We start from the raw sequence: 15,969 nt of genomic DNA, 5'->3' as shown, positions 1-15,969 counted from the left end.
TGTAATCCCAGCACTTTGGGAGGCCGAGGTGGGTAGATCACCTGACATCAGGAGTTCGAGACCAGCCTAGCTAACATGGTGAAACCCCGTCACTACTAAAAATACAAAAAAATTAGCCAGGTGTGGTGGCGGGCATCTGTAATCCCAGCTACTCAGGAGGCTGAGTCAGGAGAATTACTTGAACCCGGGAGGCAGACGGCGCCATTGCATCCCAGCCTGGGCAACAAGAGTGAAACTCCATCTCAATAAGTAAATAAATATATAAAAATAAAAATTTTAAAAACTTCTTTAAGAGACAGGGTCTTGCTTTGTCGACCAGACTGGAGTCCAATGATGCAATCACAGCTCACTGCAGCCTTGACTTCCTGGGCACAAAGGATACTCCCACCTCAGCCTTCCGAGTAGCTGGGACTCCAGAAGTGTGCCACCACACCTAGTTATTTTTTAAATTTTTTGTAGAGACTGGTTCTCACTATGTTGCCTGGGCTGGTCTTGAACTCCTAGGCTCAAGCAGTCCTCCCACCTTGGCCTCTCAAAGTGTGAGATTAAAGGCATGAGCCACCACAGCTGGCTAATTTTTCGTATTTTTAGTAGAGACAGGTTTTCACCATGTTGCCCAGGCTGGTCTCAAACTCCTGGGCTCAAGCAATCCACTGGCCTTCGCCCCCCAAAGTGCTGAGATTATAGGTGTGAGCCACTGCGCCTGGCCTGGTTGTGATATCTCTGGGTGAGGCAGCGCCTAAGTGCTGAATGAGGCCATTTCCTGTTCTTTGCGTCTTCTAGAGCGAGAAGCCTGAACCCACAGTGTCCAGGCCAGTGCTCAGTAGACAGCAGGTGCTTGTTCAATGCATGCTGCTGTTGATGACTTTGGAGATCATCTAATTCATGGGTCAGCAAACTACGGTCCACAGGCCAAATTCGGCCAGTCTCCTGTTTCTATAAGGGTCTGAGCTAAGGATGTCTTTTTTTTTACATTTTTATATAGTTGAAAATGGATCATTTCTAAAGGAAGAACAACATTTCTTGACACATGAAAATGACAGAAAATTCACATTTCAGTGTCCCTAAATAAAGTTTTACTGGAACCCACACCCCTCTGTTCATGCACTGTTTGGGACTGCTTTCTCACTACCCCAGCAGAGTCAAGTAGTTGCAACAGAGACTGTGTGGCCCGTAAAGCTGGAAATATTGACCATTTCAGCTCTTTAAAAAACAATTTGCCAACCTCTGACCTAGTTCACAAAATCTGTACCTTTTGTTGTTCACAGATTCCTTTGAGAATTGGACAAGGACACCAGCTCCTCTCCTTGGAGAAATGTGAGCCTGAGCGTGCACACAAATGCACGCAGACTTCTGCACAGTTTCAGGGATTAAAGGACTCCTCAAAGCCCATCCATTCACACCAAGGTTAGGTGAGAGGGCTTGTCACAGTTCAAGCCCCTGGTTTTACATAGGGGGAAACGTGATTCCAGAAAGGGGGAGCTACTGGCCCGGGGCACACAGCAAGCCCCAGGATAAGGGGTGGCACAGGGAGAGTACCTGACGCCGGAGCTCCTGCAGCTCCCGCCGAGCCTCCAGCCGTGAGCGCTCCACCTCCTGCAGCCCAGTTCGCAGCTCCCTGGCCTCCTTGCCCATGGCTGTCCGTGCCTCCTCTAGGAGTGCCAGCTTCTGCTCCTTGTCCTCATTGGCAAGCTTCAGGCTGGAGAGGGCAGAGGTCAGGGGCTGCCCTGGGTCCTGGGAGTAGTCAGTGCCTCTACACAAAAGCCGCCTTCTCCAATTCCTGGAGTGGGTCAGGCACTGCCTGCCCATGCAGCCTCTCCCAAGAGCTAGGCCCTCCAGGGCTGGGGCCCAGGCCCTCGGCTGGGAGGCGTAGACCAGTGACTCTAGGAGGGGACCTGGTTTCCAGGGTGATGACGGTGGGTGGGTCTGAGTCTGGACTCAACCCTGCCCGCTGCCCCTCTGCCCCTTTCCCCAGTCAACAAGGAGGAAACCTTCCTAAAAAGACCCAGGTGCCAGGCTCTGCTTAGGAGACAGAGGATCCGTATCTGGGCAATTTCCCCAGAACCTTGGGGGTGAAGTTAGATTTCAGGGATGGGATCCCATGAGGATTCAGGGCTGGTCCTCCTGCAATGCCCCACCTGATGCGCTCGCTCTCTGCCTTCTTCACAGTGGCCCAAAGCTCCTCATTGGAGCGCTGCAGGGCCTCGGGCTCCTTGGCGCCATCGCCCAGCCTGTGCCGCAGCTTGCCTGCCTCCTGGCGCTGTACCTCCCGGCCCTCCTGGCTCTCAGGCAGCTTGCACTGGGCCTCCAGCAGCTCCCGCCACAGCCCATCAAAGGCATCCTCCAGCAGACGCAACTGGGTCCAAAGCTCTTCTGCCTGTGAACAAAGCAGGTGTCCCCAGGCCAGTGGTCAGGGACCACCCCATCAAGCTGGGTCTTGTACCCCAGATCCCTGGACCCAGGGAGCCTGCTCCATCCCTCTGCAGTGTTCAGACCGCAGGCTGTGAGTTATCATTTGAGCAAGGCATGCTGTAATCAGTAATGTTTTGACCTGAAGTCACCATCAGTCAAGACTGTCCTGAGCACAACACCAAGAGGGCAGAGACCCCACTCACCCCTCCTTGAGGCCAAATCCCACCTGTACACAACAGGTGCTTCATAATGCTTGCTGCCTCCTTTCTAAGTTGCTATTCATTGGTCCTCAAATGCAGGGAGGAATCTGACACTCTTCCGGGGCCCTGGGGAACTAGGCCCCCAGGCACACAGCTCCATTTAGGGTATGCTGCTCGGAAGAGGGGGGCAGCTGCTCACCTTGCGAAGACAGGAGTCCCACTGCTTGCCCAGTCTCGGGCCTGCTCTTGCAGCCTCCACATCTCCTGGGCATGGGCCTCAGCAGCCTCCTCCAGCTGGGTCCCGCACCTCAGACATCAGAGCATTCACGGTGCTCTGGGACAGAGGGGCTCCTCAGACTTGGTCCTGCTGTGTCCTCCAGCCCCTGGCTGCTCCCAACCCGCTTGGTGCACTGTCCACTTTCAGCTCTAAACACAGCCCCTCCCGCTGGCCTGCCGGACCCTCTGCCGACCCCTGGATGCATAGTGAGTGCTGCCCGTGTAGCCGGGCTCTCCTTCAGGCCCTGAGAGGCAGAGGTTGCAGTGAGCCAAGATCATGCCACTGCACTCCAGCCTGACGACAGAGCAGGATTCCATCTTACACACACACACACACACACACACACACACAGAGGGTCCTTCATTAAAGAGGAAAAAACAAAAACAAAATTTTCCAGCAAAGGTAAAACAGCATTACATAGGTTCTGCAGTAAGAACAAATGAGAGGGAGTATAATCTGATCGATAACATGTGCCCCCAGGACCTTATCAACTCAAAATTTAGTATTGTGTGACCTTAAAGATTAGTCCAAATCATTCACTTTACAGATGAGAAAACTGACTCTGAAAAAATTACATAATATGCCCAAGGTCATACTCTGGCAGCGACAATGACAGGACTAAAACCCAAAGTTCCGACGGGCACGGTGGCTCACGCCTGTAATCCCAGCACTTTGGGAGGCCGAGGCGGGTGGATCACGAGGTCAGGAGATCGAGACCATCCTGGCTAACACAATGAAACCCTGTTTCTACTAAAAATACAAAAAATTAGCCGGGCATGGTGGCAGGCGCCTGTAGTCCCAGCTACTCAGGGAGGCTGAGACAGGAGAATGGCGTGAACCCAGGAGGCGGAGCTTGCAGTGAGCCGAGATCGAGCCTGGGCGACAGAGCAAGACTCCATCTCAAAAAAATAAAATGAAAGTTCCCCAGTTCCCAGTTAAATGCTTACTTCCTTTCTTGTAATCAAAGGCTTCTAGAACTGCATAACAACAATGGTGCTATCTGTCATATGGCAATCACTTCAGTCAACATATGCTGTCAGAACCTCTAGTTCCACTATATCATCCTTATACATGGCATGGGCAATGAACTCTAGGCAATTAAATCAAAAAACCCACATAGAAAGTATTTCCAAATCCTATATCCAGTAAGAGACGAGTATCCAGAATATACAGAGAGATACAGAGTGCTTACGACTCAATAATAAAAAAATATCCAACTAAAAATGGGCAAAGGATTTGCACAGGCATTTCTCCAAAGAAGATATACAAATGGCCAATAAGCATATGAAAAGATGCTCAACATCATTAACTGTTAGGAAACTGCAAATCAAAACTAAAGTGAGGCGAGGCACAGTGGCTCACACCTGTAATCCCGGCACTTTGGGAGGCCGAGGCGGGTGGATTACCTGAGGTCAGGAGTTCAAAACCAGCCTGGCCAACATGTCGAAACCCCACCTCCACTAAAAATACAAAAATTAGCTGGGTGTGGTGGTGGGCACCTGTAATCCCTGCTACTCGGGAGGCTGAGGCAGGAGAATCGCTTGAACCTGGAAGGCGGAGGTTGCAATGAGCCAAGATTGCGCCACTGCACTCCAGCCTGGGCTACAAGAGCGAAACTCCATCTCAAAAAAAAAAAAAAAAAAAAAAAATGAGATGACACTTCATCCCCACTGGTATGGCTATAATAAAAAAAAAAAAGACAGACAATAACAAGTGTAAGAGAATGCAGAGAAACTGGAACCCTCATACATTGCTATTGAGAATGTAACATGATACAGACGCTGTGAAAAAGGTCTGACAGTTTGTCAAAAAGTTAAACATGGAGGTACTATATGACCCAGCAATTCTACTCTAGGAATTACACCCCCAAAAATGAAAACTTACATCCATACCAAAACTTGTAGAAGAAGTATTGAGGACAGCCAAAAAGTGAAAAATGTCCATCAACTAATAAACAGATAAACAAAATGTATTACTATTACTATTATTTTATCTTGAGATGGAGTCTTGCTCTGTTGCCCAGGCTGGAGTGCAATGGCACAATCTCGGCTCAATGCAACCTCTGCCTCCCAGGTTCAAGCGATTCTCCTGTCTTAGCCTCCTGAGTAGCTGGGATTACAGGTGCATGCCATCACGACTGGCTAATTTTGTGTGTGTGTTTTAGTAGAGACGGGGTTTTACTGTGTTGCCCAGGCTGGTCTCGAACTCCTGAGCTCAGGCAATCCACCCGCCTCAGCCTCCCAAAGAGCTAGGATTACAGGCGTGAGCCACCGCGCCCGACCACAAAATGTAGTATTATTATACAATGGGTTATTAGCCCTAAAAAAATAAAACGAAGTACTGATAGATACTACAAAATGTGGATGAACCTGGAAAACACTATAGCAAACGAAAGAAGTCAGACACAAAAGTCTACATATGGTATGATTCCATTTATACAAAATGTCCAGAATAGGCAAATCCATGGAGACAGAAAGTAGATTATGATTGCCAGGGGCTAGAATAGCAGAGAACAGAGAGTGACTGCTAATGAGTATGGGTTTCTTTTGGGGGTGATAAAAATGTTCTGAAATTAAATAATAATGATGGTTGCACAACCCTGTGAATGTATTTTTTTTAAAGCACTGAATTATACACATAAAATGATTTTTATAGTATATGGATTATGTGTGTGTATATATACACATATATACACACATATATACACATACATATACACATACATATACATACATATACATACATACACATATATACACACATATATACACATATACATATACACACATATACACACATATACACACATATACACACATATACAAGTATATATACACACGTATATACACACGTATATACACACACGTATATATACACACGTATATACACACACGTATATACACACACGTATATACACACACGTATATATACACACGTATATATATATATACATAAATGAGGCCAGGCACAGTGGCTCACGCCTGTAATCCCAGCACTTGGGGAGACTGAGTTCAGACTGCCTAAGCTCAGGAGTTCGACACTACCCTGGGCAACGGTGAAACCTCGTCTCTGCTAAAAATACAAAAATTAGCCAGGGATGGTGGCACATGCCTGTAGTCCCAGCTACTTGGGAGGCTGAAGCAGAAGAATCGCTTGAACCCGGGAGATGGAGGTTGCAGTGAGTCAAGATTGCACCACTGTACTTCAGCCTGGGTGACAGAGCAAGACTCCATCTCAAAAAAAAAAATATATATATATATGTATATTTTGTATATATAATGCGTGTGTGTATATATATATAGAGAGAGAGAGAGAGAAAGAGAGATTTTTTTTTTTCACATACACACACACAGACACCAAAGCGTACTTCCCACTCATTTCCCATTCATGCCCTCTCTGGTTGGAAAAAGTAAAATGCCAACACAAGGTGAAAGCATCAAGGTCTCAATTCAGTATCTATTGAGCAAGGCATGTACTATAAAGTGGGAATACAGAGATAGTCTGATCTTACGATATTCATAGTCTATTATAAATAAAGTATGCAAATAATTACAACACAACGTGTTAAGTGCAACAACAGATGTACAAAGGGCAGAAGGAGGTATGGGTGACCCTTGAACAACATGGGTTTCAACTGCACAGGTCCATTTATGGATGGATTTTCTTCTACCTTCACTACCCCAAGACAGCAAGACCAACCCTTCCTCTCCCTCCTCAGCCTACTCAATGTGAAGATGACAAGGAAGACCTTTATGATGATCCTCTTCCACTTAATGGATAGTAAATATATTTTCTCCTGCTTATGATTTTTGTAACAGTTTCTTTAGCTTAGTTTATTATAAGAGTACAAGTATATAATACATACAACACAGAAAATATGTGGGTCTAATATAGTGGTTCACACCTGGAATTCCAACACTTTTGAGAGGCTGAAGCAAGAGGACTGCTTGAGGCCAGGAGTTCGAGACCAGCCCTGACAACATAGCAAGACCTCGTCTCTACAAGGAAATTTTAAAAATTAGCTGGGCTTGGTGGCACGTACCTATAGACCCAACTACTTAGGAGGCTGAGGTGGGAGGATCACTTGAGCCTGGGAGGCTGACACTGCTGTAAGCTGTGCTCCTGCCACTGTATACCAGCCTGGAGGGCAGAGCAAAATTCTGTCTCAAAAAAAAAACAAAAAACGTGTTAACTGTTTATGTTATTGGTCAACAGGAGGCCATTAAGTTTTGGAGAAGTCAAAGGTTACACTCAGGCCTTGAAGAGAGTAAGGGCTGGGTGTATTTTCAAGTTGAGGGGCCACCCTACTACTACCCCCGCATCATGGTGTTTCCTCCAGGAGTCCAAGAGCCTTGCCATTCCTCTTGGTGCTTCCTTCAGGAGTTGAAGGGCCTGGCCATTCTTCTCACACCTATAGTAGCACCTATCCAGACTCTCTGCTGTTTTCTGACTTAGGGCAACTACAACCATGGCTGACAAATGGTAGCCACTCACATGGGTGGGAGAAAGGGTACTACACATATTACACATATGTACTACACATATTACACTTACACCAAGCTCCTGGCCATCTCTTGTGGCTTCAAGCAGAACCCCAAGCAGTTCATGATCACCTGGATCTTGCAGAAGCACAACCGGTGGGCCACGCCCTGTCCTTGAACTCCTGGGAGCTGGTGGTGCTACTGGGCAACTTGACTCACAACACCATCTTCAACTACCACTGCAATGCCTTGTGGGAAAGTGGCATGGCACTGCTTGCCTGGCTGCTCAGAGCCTGGTGCCAGCGCTAAAAGTCCTTCCTGCCCTTTGAGGCCACCGAGCTGCCTTTCTAGCCCTGGACCACCATGGAGGAGGGCATCTAGCTGGTGTGCAAGACAGGCATGTTCGATTGGATCTACTGTGAGCCCCTCTCGGCCTCCGTGACCCCTTGTCCCCCTCACATGAGCCAGTGGCACCCAAGGACATGCCCTTCACTCAGGGCCTACAGCAGTGTCTGCTGCTGGCAACACCTGCCGCTGGCAGCACCCTCAGAGCTACACCTCTCCCTGGTCACTCTGCTAGAGGCCATGATGGAGCTCCAGACCATCTCCGACATTGGCCTGCTCTGGCATCAGAGCCAGCCAGGCCACACCAGGCTCATGCTGGAGCCCAATCCAATGCTCAAGCACCTCACAGGCTGGATCCTTAGCCACAGTGTGCCCAGGGAGAAGGCGGATAAAGAGCTCACCAAGGTCCTCCTGGAGCTGTACGGCAAAGAGGCCAAGTACAACCACAGCTACCTGGTCTGTGGGCTGGGAGAGGAGCAGTCCCTACCACCCCTCTACTCTGACCAGGCCAGCAGGTTGGAGCCACCCATGCGTGACAACTAGCCCTCAGCCTGGCTCCTGGAGAATGGGACACGGCCTGGCGCCACATTCCTGGAAGGTGGGGGAAAGGAGGAAAGCTAGATTTCAGGAAACCTGCTTTCTGCTTTGAGTTGAGGGGAGCCAGGCAAGGGAGCCTGGGACCTTGTAGGGGAGACAAAAAGCCTTGGGCAGTGCCCTTCCAGTGTATCCCCTGAGCCTCCTGTGGGCAAGCCACACCCTCATGCCATGTTCAAGGGACCCAAGAAGACAGGTGTGTCCTTGCCCTCGACCACTCACATGGGTATCACTGGTCAGAGCTGATGAGGGGAGCAAGCCACATCACTGGCCAATTGCAATGAGTCTCTGGTGTCCCTGGAGGGAGTGTGAGCACCCAAGGACATAGTATTCAGTGTGTTACATTTTGGCCTGGGCAGCAAGGTGGGTGGGCACAGTGGTGCAGCCACCCCTCTGCTACATGGGCCACCAAAGCACTATAGGCCAAGCAGGGAGATCTCATGGTCCACAACATAAAATCATCTTGAAATTTTTACTCTAATTTTTGTGTTTTTTTGGAAACAGGGTCTCAATGTCCCCCAGGCTAGAGAGCAGGGGCGAGATCATAGTTCACTGGAGCCTTGACCTCCTGGGCTCAAGCGATCCTCTCACCTCAGCCTCCCAGGCAGCTGGGACCACAAGCACACACCACTATGCCCAGCTAATTTTTTTTTTTTTTTTTTTTGAGACAGTTTTGCTCTTGTTGCCCAGGCTAGAGTGCAATGGCGCCATCTCTGGCTCACTGCAACCTCCGCCTACCGGGTTCAAGCGATTCTCCTGCCTCAGCCTCCCATGTAGCTGGGATTACAGGCATGTGCCACCACACCTGGCTAATTTTGCATTTTTTTAGTAGAGATGGGGTTTCTCCATGTTGGTCAGGGTGGTCTCGAACTCCCAACCTCAGGTGACCCACCCGCCTCGGCCTCCCAAAGTGCTGGGAGTACAGGCATGAGCCACCGCGTCCAGCAAAAGCCCAGCTAATTTTTAAAAATATTTTGTAGAAACAAGATCTTGCTACGTTGCCCAGGCTGGTCTCGTACTCCTGGACTCAAGTAATCCTCCTGCCTTAGACTCCCAAAGTGCTGGGATTACAGGCATAAACCACCGCACCTAGCCTACTCTAAATTTTAAAAGATCTTTTTAATGCATTATTTTTACTTAATATTTTATTTTGTGGATACATGACACTTTAATTTTGGTGACAGTCATTTCTTCTTTTGTAATGGTTTTTCTCTTAAGGCAATTTTTTTCTTTTTGGCATTGCCTCCCACTTTGAAAGCATATTTTTGCTGTTTGATCACTAAGGAAGGAGCTGCCAGTCCCTTCTGATGAGTCTGGTTTCTCCAGGTGCATATGTGGCCTCGGGATAATCTGAGTTCTGAATCCGACTTTAGGGTATGATGGGGCCAGAATTACTCATTACAGCTTGCAAGAACAGAGCCCTGGTGGTCTGGCTTCACACCTGAGGTGCTGGGCACACAGGCATCCAATAAATGGTGGGTGCATAAAATATATATATATATATACACACACACACACAGATTTTTGACAGCACCAGAGGCTTGGCACCCCTAACTCCCACATTGTTCAAGAGTCAACTGCAACTTACTATGGATTAGGGAAGGTCTCACAGAAAAGAAGATACCTAAAGGTAGATTTTAAAGAATGAATAGGCCAGGCACGGTGGCTCACACCTGTAATCCCAGCACTTTGGGAGGCTGAGGCAGGAGGATCGCTTGAGCTCAGGAGTTTGAAACCAGCCTGGGCTACATGGTAAGACTTCGTCTCTATTTTTTTTTCTTTTTTGTTTTTCGACAGTCTTACTCTCTTGTGCAGGGTGGAATGCAGTGGCACGATCTCCACTCACTGCAACCTCCATCTCCTGGGTTCGAGCAATTCCCCTGCCTCAGCCTCCCGGGTAGCTGGGATTTCAGGTACCTGCCACCAAGCCCAGCTAATTTTTGTATTTTTAGTAGAGACGGGGTTTCACCACATTGGCCAGGACTGTCTCAAACTCCTGACCTCGTGATCCGCCTGCCTAAGCCTCCCAAAGTGCTGGGATTACAGGCGTGAGCCACCATACCTTGTCTATGGTAAAATTTAAGCTGACTCTTTTAAAATGAGTAGAATCTATGTATAAAAAAGAAAAATGACTAGATTTTCAGATATACTAAGGAAATAATAAATAGAGGGCAAAATACAACTGGAAATGCACATACTTAGTTCGGCACAGCCAGAGTAACCCAGATTGCTGAACTGGCACTGACTAGTTACTGGTGATGGTATGACTTCAGTAGAAACACCGTCTATAGTGTTTTAGTTGCTTCAGTTGTTTTTTGCACATATTCTTACCATAAACATCCCTCTAGGATCGTTATGCTGGATAAAACCTTTGCGCCAGGCTATCTGTTTACCATCCTTATTTCATTTTTACAACAAATCTGAGCTAAGTATTAATATCCCAATTTTAACGAGAAACTCAACTTCAGAAAGGTTCATAACAGTTCACAGTAATACATCCCAGCATTCTGTTAGGTGTTACAAATTTATTATCTCATTTAACTCTTCAAATAACCCTAAGAACTAGGTATTGTTGGTACTTCTATTTTACAGATGAGAAAACTGAGGTTCAGGGAGGTTATGCAATTTGTTCAGGGTCACAGTGGTATTAAGAGGCAGAACTGAGAATTAAAATTCAGGACTGCCTTATCCTAAAGCTCTCTTCCATTACAGTATAATGCTTTATCTATCTTCAATTGTAACTCAGTCTAATCCAATATGCTTTGATTGTTACACTCTCTGCATTTCCAGTAACTAATACGGTAGTAGCCTCTTGCAAGGAGAGGTACAATACACATTTGCTGAAGACAGTGCTTTTATGTATTAAATGTAAGGGAAGGCTACAGCCAGAGAAATGCTAGCCAAGAGAAGCCCCAACACAAGGTGACTTCTCAAAGACTCTTCTTTTCAGGTTTTTCCTAAGGATATGGAAGAGTCTCCAATGCTATAGCATACCAGCTTGAGGGAGAAATGCAAATAAATCTTTTCATCCAAGAGATGGAAAGAGTACATCTGACCAAGATCTGGTTACAGCAATGCAGAGATCTTGCCGTACATACTGCAGCTAAATCAGGTGCTGACAGCTGAGAGATATCAAGTGGCATAAGGCTGTAAGAAGGGAAAAAAGCCCTAGAAGTACTTAGATTCCAAAAATGTCTCTAAACGACTGCAAGAAACTGACCATTAAATCCATTTAAGAGTTAAATTGGTGAAACAACTCACATAACACCAACAGATCATACTGGTAGCTCACGTCTCCTCTCATTTTACCTTTTTTTCACATAAAAAGGTAAGCTGTCTTCCCAGTTCCCAGCAATGTGATATCCTTCAAATATTGTTTCTCAGCTTCCCAGATGGCTAGGCTAGACTAGGACATAAGAAAGATGCAGTAACATGCTCCCCACCTCCCATCTAACAGCAGGAAGAGAATAAAAAAACAAAAGAAGAAATGAGTAGCCAGCAATGATCTCTTCTCTCATTCCAAATACCACAAGTTAGTCCTGCTTATATAAGAGAGGTAACTAGTAGAACACATCCCAAGCCTTTTTATTTTTCTCTTTCAGGTTGGGGTGAAGGAATGTTTTACATTTTATTTCTTTTCATTTTGGTGGGGGTTTTGGGGGGATTTTTTCATCATTTTTTTTTTGAGACAGGGTCTTGCTCTGTCACCCAGGCTGCAATGCAGTGGCATGATCACAGCTCACTGCAGCCTCAACCTCCCAGACTCAAGTGATCTTCCCACCTCAGCCTCCCAAGTAGCTGGGACCACAGGCACATGTCACCACGCCCAGATAATTTTTTGTATTTTGTGTGTTTGTAAAGACAGGGTTTCACCATGTTGCCCAGGCTGGTCTCAAATTTCTGGCCTCAAGGGATCCTCCTGCCTCAGCCTCCCAAAGTGCTGGGCTTACAGGTGTGAGCCACTATGCCCAGCCTATTTCTTTTAATTTTGTTCTGGTGTGCTTAAATAAGTTTCTTCATGGATTTCTTTGTGAAACAAGACTTAATATAACAGACTCTAGACCCTACCTCTCTCATAGGAATGCTATTTGAAGGAAATGTTAAAGTACTTGAAAATCTTAAAAGCATAACACAATAATAGGTAATATTTATTGTGTTTGTTTTGTGTCATTTAAAGCCCACTGCGTGAACTAACGTATTGTCTCACAACAACCCTATGATGCAGATACTATTAACCTCTTTCTTTTTTTTTTTTTTTTTTTGAGACGGAGTTTCACTCTTGTTGCCCAGGCTTAGGTTGATTTTTTTTTTTTTTTTGAGATGGAGTCTTACTCTTGTTGCCCAGGCTGGAGTGCAATGGCGCAATCTCAGCTCACTGCAACCTCCGCCTCCTGAGTTCAAGGGATTCTCCTGTCTCAGACTCCTGAGTAGGTGGGATTACACGCGCAGGCCACCACGCCTGGCTAATTTTTGTATTTTTAGTAGAGACAGGGTTTCATTACTATTGGTCAGGCTAATCTCGAACTCCTGACCTCAGATGATCCGCCCACCTCAGCCTCCCAAAGTGCTGGGATTACAGGCATGAGCCACTGCAGCCAGCCAACCTCATTTTTCAGATGAGTAAACTGAGGCCCAGAAAAACAGAGTTCCTTTCCCTAGTTTACACAAATATTATATGGTAGAGCTGGAATTCAAACTCAATTCATTTGAGTCAATAAATTTGAGTATACATTACTCAAATATACTTATGTAATGAAAATTATGTTAGAATATTACTACACATGGATTAAGAAAGCAAACACAATAACCTAGTAAAACACTGAACAAATAATTTGAATTCTTTGTCCCCACCATCATAACACCACCATCTTTTTTTTCAAGACAGAGTCTCCCTCTGTCACCAGGCTGGAATGCAGGGCGCGATCTCGGCTCACTGTAACCTCCATCTCCTGGGTTCAAGCGATTCTGCTGCCTCAGCCTCTCGAGTAGCTGGGACTACAGGCACACGCCACCACGCCCAGCTAATTTTTGTATTTTTAGTAGAGACGGGGTTTTACCATGTTGGCCAGGATGGTCTCGATCTCTTGACCTCATGATCTGCCTGCCTCAGCCACCCAAAGTGCTGGGATTACAGGCGTGAGCCACCACGCCCAGCCCATGTACCATTATCTTTACGCATTCTGAGATTAACATGTAACAGATAAATTTATGCGGAACACAGGCTCTGGAGTCACACAAACCTAGTCACACGACGTCACTTAATAGCCGTATGGGCAAGTTACTTAACTGCGTCTGTGTCCTCATATGTAAAATAGGGATAATACCTATCACATAGAATTTAAGAACTAAATGGGACCCCCGTGCGGTGCCTCACACCTGCAATGCCAGCACTTTGGGGGGCCAAGGTGGGAGGATCACTTGAACCCAGGAGTTTGAGATCAGCCTGGGCAACATGGCAAAATCCCATCTCTATCAAAACAATACAAAAATTAGGTGTAGTGGTGTGCGCCTATAGTCTCAGCTACTTGGGCGGTAGAGGTGGCAGGATCACCTGAGCCCAGGAAGATCAAGACTGCAGTGAGTAGTGATCACACCACTGTACTCCAGCCTTGGTGACAGAATGAGACTCTGTCTCCAAAACTATAATAATAGCCTGGGTGCGATGGCTCACGCCTGTAATCCCAGCACTTTGGGAGGCCGAGGCAGGCAGATCACGAGGTCAGGAGCTCAAGACCATCCTGGCTAACATGGTGAAACCCCATCTCTACTAAAAATACAAAAAATTAGCCGGGCATGGTGGCGGGCACCTGTAGTCCCAACTACTCGGGAGGCTGAGGCAGGAGAATGGCATGAGCCCGGAGGGCAGAGGTTGCAGTGAGCCGAGATCGCGCCACTGCACTCCAGCCTGGGTGACAGAGTGAGACTCCATCTCAAAAAAAAAAAAATAAATAATAATAATAATAATAATAATAATAATAACTAAATGGGCTTTAAGAAATGCTTAATGCTGGCCTGGCACGGTGGCTCATGCCTGTAATCCCAGCACTTTGGGAGGCCGAGGCGGGTGAATCACCTTAGATCAGGGGTTCCAGAGCAGCCTAACCAACATAGTGAAACCCCATCTCTACTAAAAATACAAAAATTAGCAAGGCGTGGTGGTGGGAGCCTGTAATCCCAGCTACTCGGGAGGCTGAGGTAGGAGAATCACTTGAATTCAGGAGGCAGAAGTTGCAGTGAGCCGAGATTGCACCACTGCACTTCAGCCTGGGGTGACAGAGCAAGACTCTATCTCAAAAAAAAAAAAAAAAAAAAGAGAAATGCTTAATGCTTTAAGAAAGTTGGCCAAAGCCAGGTGCTCACACCTGTAAACCAAGCAACCACTTTGGAAGGCTGAGGTGGAAGGATCACTTGAGGCCAGGATTTTGAAACCAGCCTGGGCAACATAGTAAGACCCAGTCTCTACCAAAAAAAAAAAAAAAATTAAATGGATTATAAACTCATCTCAGAATAGTTGTTGGCACATAGTAAGTGCTAAGCAAACACGATTAGCTACTATTGTTAATATTTTTATTTCATTTTTCTTTGCCATTTTCCATGTAAACAAGTATCTAAAAAACGTTTGCCTCAAAGCTATCAAGTAATCTTGAAATGGGCATATGTTTTACATTTCACATTTCAGTGTCTCCATACTTTGGTAATATTTTCCAGTAAATTTATAATCCATGTAACTAATATTGCTGCCTATGCAAGCATCTCTTCTATCATTTTGAACTTAAGAAATACAAGAATACAATAGCTACATTGTTTTTCTTATGTGTAGTGATAATACTGCAAACTCTTATCTCTTAATATAAACTGCCACATTTCTAATTACATGAGAGTCACTCTGTATGGCTTTTCATCAAACGCCCCAAATTAAAATAGGTAGTGTCTTCTTAAAATTACTTACTTTTTCATTTGACAAATCTCAAACCCAAAAGGTAAAGGGATTTGCGACTTGCTCAAGTTCATACAGGTAAATAATGACAAAGACTGACCCGGAATCTTCAGACTGAGTTCAAAGCTCTTTTTCATCTCTCTGGGCTGAATAATTCCATTTCTTGTCAGGGGAGGTGATAAACATCTGAAAATAGTGAATGACTCAAATCTCCCAAGGTTAAAAAAAAATTTCAAGAAGACAATCTTCAAAGGTCATTTAATGTAGCACAACAAAACAATAACAACCAAAGTGGCATAACTCAGTACTGTTTCCTTCTCAAAAAATCAGGTCATCTCGAAAATTTGCTTTACTAAATTTGTATTAGCCTAACCCAAATCTCATGCTACTTCTTCCCAGCTATCTCTGCAACTTTCTGAAACTGGGCAACTTCAGCTCAAAATTCAATGACAAACTCCAGGGAACTGTCACAGTGCAATGTTATAGCAAATATTCCTGAAAATAAGTGATGCTTGTGAATTCTATTCTACTGAGATTCTCAGTGTAATTATTTTTCTGTGATAGAATCTGATTTGTTTCATGAAACCATACTAAAATAAAAGAGAACACAAAAATGTTCTCATTTAGGACACTAACTGATATTAAAATTTCCCAAAATTTTTGGAGCAGTTCAAATCTAACAAGCATTTACCAAAGGATTTAATCCATATCATTCTTTCAAAA

General features: G+C 45.7%; 1 pseudogene; it reads right to left on the bottom strand.

Moving 5' to 3' along the window:
* The window catches only part of LOC134737843 (rootletin-like), a 68,939-nt pseudogene that overhangs the window by 23,027 nt on the left and 29,943 nt on the right, over window positions 1-15,969 (bottom strand).

This window comes from Pongo pygmaeus, chromosome 1, assembly GCF_028885625.2.
Source record: "Pongo pygmaeus isolate AG05252 chromosome 1, NHGRI_mPonPyg2-v2.0_pri, whole genome shotgun sequence".
Taxonomy (NCBI): Eukaryota; Metazoa; Chordata; class Mammalia; order Primates; family Hominidae; genus Pongo; species Pongo pygmaeus.
The sequence above is the reverse complement of the archived record's forward strand: the minus strand, read 5'-3'. Positions and strand labels throughout refer to the sequence as shown.